Genomic DNA, 7987 nt, shown 5'->3' on the forward strand with positions numbered 1-7987 from the left:
TTGGCATGATCGTCTCCTATATCAAAGGCAAATACAGGAGCATTTTTAGCTTTCTTGATAAAAATAGTGTCATTGGAGGTCCATATTAACTTTCATTTTAATCGTTTTTTTTCTTTGTCGACGTCTCCAAAAATTTTTTTTTTTGTAGAGTGTAAGGGATTCGGAGATAAAAATGTTAGCATTAGATCGGAGACACGTGGTCTGGAAACTCGAGATCGCTTACCTTATTGTCAGCCAGATTTTTCCGGTTGAAATAGAACGTGTTCCTTACACTTCAACGGGTAAACTTTACAATTATTTTTGGTGGAGCATTAGCGTTGTAATGTGGTATATGATAGAAATATCCTGCTCACTGACTGGAACATTGATTGTCTTCGCAATTAACCCAACAATGGCTGCGACAGAACACTGTTCATCTCCTTGATGCCTAATATCTCCAAGCAGTTTCTTCCCAAATATTGTCTTAGTTCCTCAGCCTGAAGGCTGGCGTCTATAGCTCGTTTTTCTGCAGCCTTGCAAGGTCGTTCTTGAAAGTAGCTATGTCCATGCATGCAGTACTTATTGCAGTTTTCTCACGGTTTTGAATCTCCTGGTCTCTTTGCTGGTTTTGCGACAAGAAATTCTAGTACTTGTTTGAGAGAAAGTTAACTGATGTTTTCAGTTCATTACAGATGGCAATCATATCTTCTAACTTAAAACGAAGTGGTGTTAATAGGCCATTTCCGAGTTCATGCCTGCCTTCTCTTCAAAGCGAGTCAAAGTGCGACGTTTTTCTTATGAAAATTAGTTTCATTCATATCAAGTAGAAAGTATTTACCATCACAAAAACTTTGCACTTAGACTCGCTTTGAAGAGGAGACAGACGTGAACTCGGAAATGGCATATTCCTCCATGAGAAGGTTCTTAACCTGCTCAATTGCATCCGTTAGGTAAATTCAGTGTGTGAGGGCAAGTATAAAGTGAGGGTTGTACTTCTCGTCGTCTTTCGGAACATGTAACTACACACGACTTTCTTCAAATCAGAAATCTGTTTCTGTAAATCGGCTACTAACTTGATGGTAATTTGTGTCTGACAAATGAAATTTTATGACTTCTATGCCCCACAATTCAATATATTATTGTTGAATTGCCATCCACTATATTCAAACAAAGAAACTCGCGTTTTGTCACTTACTTTCTTTTCTTCGACCACCGACAAGTTTAAAAATTACCTTATATATTTCCCTGCAGCCCTATTGAAAGTTAGGAAAAACTTTTGAATCGATAAAGATTTGTTAGCCCAGTTTCTTGGATCATTACGCTAACTGTGCAATCAAGATGTACATTTCTCATCCACTTGAAAGCGAAAATGAAGTTCAATTTTTTTAATTGGACCCTTTTTGTACGTGGCAAAACCCTGACAAGATTTTCCGAATTTAGTATTTTTCAATCATGTAGTCCATGACCCAAATCAATAGGAAATCAAGGGAAGAATGCTCCCTGAATCTCATTTTATAGCTGCTTTGCAATTTAATTCTGGCAACGGTTCTTTTAAAAACTGGGTCATTTGGCTGCCACGAAACTAACACATGACCTGACGTTAACCGCAATCTCACCCTGCCAGCAGAGCCCTTCTTAACTGGACGAGAAAGAAAGGACTCTACAGAAATCGTGTCAGGTCTTTATCAGTATGTGTAAGCCTTTGCAAGGAGTCAGTTTCAAACCCAGGCCAAGTTAAGTCTTCCTCAAGTCTCGATCGCACTCGTGACGACATATTGATTTTCGTACTGAAGGCTCGATTTTGACCTTCGCTTTGTCAAAAATATGATGCACGCGCTGCGTAAACCTGTTTGACCAGAGTGAGTAGCCCAGAAAAACTTGAAAGGCTTGCCACGATTTCTGCAGAGCCTCTCTTGCTCGCCCTCTGGTGAGTTTTAGAGAGACTCTGCTTGCAGGGTGCCGCAATCTCTGCCCTGTGGGTTTTTTTCAGTCTGTATAGATTCGGTTATTGCATCGCATCAAAAAATTTACTTCATTTATTATCATTTAAATATTGTTTGATTAAATCATCCTATTTTGGATTACACACTGGCTGTATGATATATATTTTCTTATTACTAGTAGTAGTAATCTCGGATTATTGAAGTACGTTTGGCAATCGTTTTGGAAAGAAACAATTGTAGGATCAATGTTTGAGCCTACGAGTATGTATCCAATAAGCGCCTAGTACTGTGACTCATGTGACAGGATGGTTAATCACCGTCGGGTGGGGTCGATATCGGGATGGGAGACCATGGAGATAACGGCTTTCATAGAGGCCATATGAATCGTAATGTATTCTCATATTTAATGGAATGCTGACCATTCACCACTTAAGGAGACATAAACCTAGGAGTAATAATCGATTATGATGTGCGTTCGTTGGGAAAAACTCACTGCACGAGCCGAGATGCTATGGAGACGATGCATTTTATATGTAAAGCACGTATTAATATCGGTATTTGAGGCTTGTGGAATGTGGCTGAAAATAGAAAGTTTGAAGCGATGAGGTGATGACATCATAACAATAATAATAAGCTCATCCTATGCAGAGGATACCTAAGATTAGAAATCGCGTTCTCCTAATGTCGAATAAACCATATAATAATAAACATCCTACTGTTCGTCCTTTTCCTTAGTCTGTTTTTTCTTTTTTCTTATAATTGTCAAATTATTTTGATCTATATCTATTCTGTAATAATCTTCACAATCCGGCGGTGTTACAATTTTCCACCAGCTAAACGGATACAAATGTTTAACCATCTCCATTCCATCTTGAGGAAAAGGAGCATCAAACGTGCCAAATCTTACTTTGGAGAGAGGTGGCTGCACAAGTTTGGTGGGAAACGAGTGATAAAGCCAATAGTTCACGAAAAAAATCCAAGGTTCGTATCCTCCTCGCCATAGGTTGCCACGGTAATCATAGAAAACAAAGATGTCGATACTACCCCCGACGGTAAAGGCTCCGGTCATTTTATATCTATCTGCAACTCCCAATCCTGCTGCTATAAACCTAGACTTGAATTCTGTTAGTGATATCTTGCTGAATTTTCCTTCGCCACAAATCCCAAAGTCGACATCGTGATCCCAGGGAAGAGGGCCTTGAATTCCCCTCAGAGGTCCCCAGAGGGATCCGTAGACTAGCCAATGGTCGATTTCTATACTGTCCAAAACAGAATGAGTTATGTTGGCAAGTCTAACAAGGCGGGCAGTATGGCTTTTGGAGTTGTAACACTTCGGTTTTACACCCCAAGGGTCATTGCCAGTGTAAGTTGCATAGTTTCTGGAGTTGAATCCAATATAGATGACAATGGCTATCACGCAAATGCATTTCATTAAGTTTTTTATTCCATGGTATATTTTATGTCTTGACCTTAAAAGCCCCAAAGTGAGAGCTGGCATCTTCTGAATGTGTCCTAACAAAAACATGAAACAAAAAAGTAACTTTTTAATGTTTACATGCACTATAATCTGTTGCAAAGAAGCCACAAATGATTGGATTAATTATGAAGATCAAATTATAAGTATAAGAAATCGAAGGAACACAATTTATCAAAATTGCACGAGCCATGAGCATTTTGAGAACTTTCAAAACATCACTCGGGCACGTCAATCACGAAATGTACAAGCAGGTTATTAAAAGTTTTTTTCATTTATTATACGCAACAAAATTACTCCATTGCTGTGTTGCCATAGCAACTTCCGTATTTGTGTGGGCCCATTTCCATCAGTAGGGCTAACGCTCAAATATGGTGTAGAGAACTAGCACTTCACATTACACTCTAATCAGTTAAGTCTGTTCAAATATAAGTGCTACACGACCAACGTTTGCAAAAACGTAATCCCTACTTGTTTTGTCAAAGATAACCTGCTTGAGTGTCTCATGAGCTGGGAAGCCAAGTTGTAGCCACCTCTTTTTTCTAACTGTATTGGGAGGGATAGGTGGGTGGGCACATTGATAATAAAAGTCTGCTAAGTTCCAGGAGTGGATGTTAGCAGTGTGGTGGACTATGGATATCCACTTGTCTTCTCCCGCTACTGATCCTTGTCTCCATTACACATTTCTGCACACCACCAAAGATGATTTAATATTTGCTTAATCCAAGCAAACAAGTCACTGCAATTTCCTTTCTTCATAACTTTTTTAAATTATACTCTTGGACAAGTGCCAAACACCAGAGACATCAAATTGGTAATACCAACATGGCGATCAGTGGCAACAACATAAATGTTGACAGGGCAATATCATGACCAAAGTACAAAACAGTTAACTGTTTATCCTTCAACAGATTTATGTCCTTACATTGCATGGTAAGCATGTGCTTGACTAAAAAAGAAATGGCACCAAATTGTTACAATCATCATCATCATATGGTGGCCACAAAAAAAAAAAACCTGTACTAATAATATTGTCCTATAATCGGAGAATGACTGGGGCAGACATTTCAAGCATGCAATGTTCTGACGTGACAGCAATTAACATCTTTGACCTTTTTTTAAAGATGTTTGTATCACCGCACTTCCGAACATACTTAAAAAGTAATGAAAGGAAAGCCAGAAAAATTTAGGCTTGAATGATATGCCATCCAGCATGCATTTGCTGCAATTTTAATTGCCGGCATAGCTCTCGCATCACAGAAAGCAATTTCATTGCCTTTGAAATTGCCTTTGAATGTATAATGTTTTCGAGCAACTTCAGAATACCCCGCCATAGCTAACCACTATTGTTTCCCCTATGCGGCATCTTTTGAAAGAACGAGACCCTACAGATCGTTTTCACGTGACGTCATCATTTTCTAAAATCCAAAACTAAAAGACCACGAAAGTTTTTATCCTCATCAGGCATAAGAGGCGGTAAATTTGTATCCATTTGCAATTTTGAAGCTCAATAGCGTGCTTTGTTGGAAACCAGAGCATTTTGAATTTCTGAGTTTAGCGGTGCGTGACACGAGGCGACGATCGAGTTTATTGAGAAATATATATTTATCTCATGGTTTTGAGCCTTTTTAGAATTTAAAGCATTAGGAAAAGTGCTTAGGTAAATAGCTGTCTGTTCAGTACAGATGATCACTCGCCTAGATAGCCAAAGTAAGTAACAGATGTTGACATTACTTTCCGGCCGCCATATTGGTGCACCACAGATGTGCACCAACATGGCGTTTTCATACTGGGCTCTATAAATTTCTGCGAAACATTTCGACGAATATCTGAAGTTTGGGGAAACGTACAGGCCTAAAACTCGGAGAAGTGTCTTCTTCATTTATCTTCTACAACATCACGAATTCTTGACTTTTTCCACTGGATGGTTTTCGATTTATTTTTTTATTGCGTGACAGTGAAAACGATCTATTCTTATTCAATGAAATGCAAATAAGTGGCGGGGTATTTTGAAGTTTAGCCATGTTTTCTCTGATATCATTCTTTCCTTTTCTGCACTTCTTTTAGAAGTTAAGTCCATCTTAATTATGTTGTTTTGAGCGCTTAACTGCTGAATAACGTATTTTAGCTCATATTTTTGCTGTACTCTGCATATCAACGACGTGAAATACATGTAACTGAATTTGAGGTTTTAATGACAACGCGAGGAGATACAAATGTGTATCGCTTATTTTCTACTTTCACTTTGAAACCGCTCGTACCATTTATATTTAGAATACTTTACCCGAACGAGATGGAGTAATCGCGAAACACTTGAGGTGACGTCGTTTACGTCGTCATCGTACAGATCTTCAAGTTCTTAATGATTCAATTTCATCCTATAAATCTTGCATTTGGTTAAACTCGCATGTTGCTTCACAGGCTCCCCAAGCTGAAAATACGTGGTGTATGCAACAGTTTGTGTATATAGAGAATTGTATGGGAAAATCATCGATCGTAAAAAAATTGTGTAAATAACTATCTCATTTGAAATAAAGTTTTCCTACCTCAAATGTGTGACCAACTTGTCTCTTTTGGCGAGTTTCGAGCCATTCTGACGCCGTTTAGTGAAGTCATCCGGAAGGCCGTTGCTGAAATAATGGGAAGGCCGGTGACTCCATCCATCGCTGGCCAGACCTCACTCCACAAATCGTTTTCTCCTCAACAGGAAAAGTCCCGAATCGCAATAAAAACAACAGTTCCATAAAGCCCAATAAATTTCACTCCAAATACGTGTGTTTCGGCGGCCGAAAGACTCGTGAAGAACGAAAACTTTGCCTTAAAATTCACCTCTTCGGCTTTCCTGAGAGGCTTGTGACCGGGTAGTCAACAACGGAAACTCGCAAGATGGTTTCAGCCTCAACTCTGATTGGTCCATTTGAATTTGACCGCGCGCTGGCAACACGACCGTTGTTGACTTGTGAGTACTGGGCAGTCAACAACGGTCGTGTTGACAGCATGCGGTCAAATTCAAATGGACCAATCAGAGTTGAGGCTGAAACCATCTTGCGAGTTTCCGTTGTTGACTACCCGGTCACAAGCCTCTCAGGAAAGCCGAAGAGGTGAATTTTAAGGCAAAGTTTTCGTTCTTCACGAGTCTTTCGGCCGCCGAAACACACGTATTTGGAGTGAAATTTATTGGGCTTTATGGAACTGTTGTTTTTATTGCGATTCGGGACTTTTCCTGTTGAGGAGAAAACGATTTGTGGAGTGAGGTCTGGCCAGCGATGGATGGAGTCACCGGCCTTCCCATTATTTCAGCAACGGCCTTCCGGATGACTTAACTAAACGTCGTCAGAATGGCTCGAAACTCGCCAAAAGAGACAAGTTGGTCACACATTTGAGGTAGGAAAACTTTATTTCAAATGAGATAGTTATTTACACAATTTTTTTACGATCGATGATTTTCCCATACAATTCTCTATATACACAAACTGTTGCATACACCACGTATTTTCAGCTTGGGGAGCCTGTGGTTGCTTATGCTGATCCGGGATGCTGATAAAGTAAGTATTTTGTGATATACAAAAAAACTAATTTCTCATCTGTTGATGGCAGTTTTTGAACACATAGAAATATTTATGTGAATATTAAAACCTGCTGAATTTTCCGATGGCTTGACTCGAGACTGTACGTGATCAGACGTTTAGTCAATTTTCAATGCACAAAGTTGTGTAAGTCACTTTCGACGACGGGAAGATGTTGTTAACGTAAGCCAATGTCACCTTACCTTATATAAAACCAAACGATAATTATTTGGACATCTGGCGAGAGGACAACTCAAGGACAACAGAGTCCAACGTAGGATCTTTAAACGGACATCTATTTACAGCCCGCTTTAGTCATGCAAGCGATCCGAATAGCCGACGGGAGAATGGGGATAAACATTCTCCCGGTTCAATATCGCGTTCGCCCCGCTTGGCTCATAAAACGCCTGTTATGCAGGCTAGGTTCGCTCAGGTGACTAAACCGCACCCAAGCTCAGTGTTTCAAGCTCAGTGTTCCAAGCTCAGGGCTAGCACCTTGACAAGAACGGTGTTGTGTTACAACCCGCTCGATTTGTATGTTTGTTGATCCCCAACATTGCCCATTTTTTTAAATAGTCACTACTAACACGTGGAACAATAACTCGCCGAAATCGTAGTAGTAGTAGTTCTTTATTTAAACTCGGTTAAAAATCTTCAGTGATGACAATAGTATTTTACTTACATCCGTATGTAAAAATTAAAATAACTATAAAAAACTGATTTACAAGATTGCCGAGTGAGAATCGAATGTTTCAAGTGCGCGGTTGATTTCCTTCTTGAACTGCCCAATAGATCGTTTTCACTGTCACGCAATAAAAAAATAAATCGAAAACCATCTGGTGGAAAAAGTCAAGAATTCGTGATGTTATAAAAAATAAATGAAGAAGACACTTCTCCAAGTTTTAGGCCTGTGCGTTTCCCCAAACTTCAGATATTCGTCGAAATGTTTCGCAGAAATTTACAGAGCCCAGTATGAAAACGCCATGTTGGTGCACATCTGGCGGCCGGAAAATAGTGTCAACATC

General features: G+C 39.6%; 1 protein-coding gene and 1 long non-coding RNA gene across 2 annotated transcripts in view; one reads left to right on the forward strand and one right to left on the reverse strand.

Annotated features, from left to right (window-relative positions):
- The window catches only part of LOC138056787 (uncharacterized), a 58831-nt gene that overhangs the window by 29000 nt on the left and 21844 nt on the right, over positions 1-7987 (forward strand). The gene's annotated exons all lie outside the window — the stretch shown is intronic.
- Positions 1996-7291, reverse strand: LOC138057796 (uncharacterized). Its single transcript, XR_011133717.1, has 2 exons — positions 7166-7291; positions 1996-3434 (listed from the first exon to the last, which is right to left on the reverse strand). It is a non-coding gene; the product is annotated as an uncharacterized lncRNA (long non-coding RNA).

The sequence above is a fragment of the Montipora capricornis genome, chromosome 7 (assembly GCF_036669925.1).
Source record: "Montipora capricornis isolate CH-2021 chromosome 7, ASM3666992v2, whole genome shotgun sequence".
NCBI classification, from domain to species: Eukaryota; Metazoa; Cnidaria; class Anthozoa; order Scleractinia; family Acroporidae; genus Montipora; species Montipora capricornis.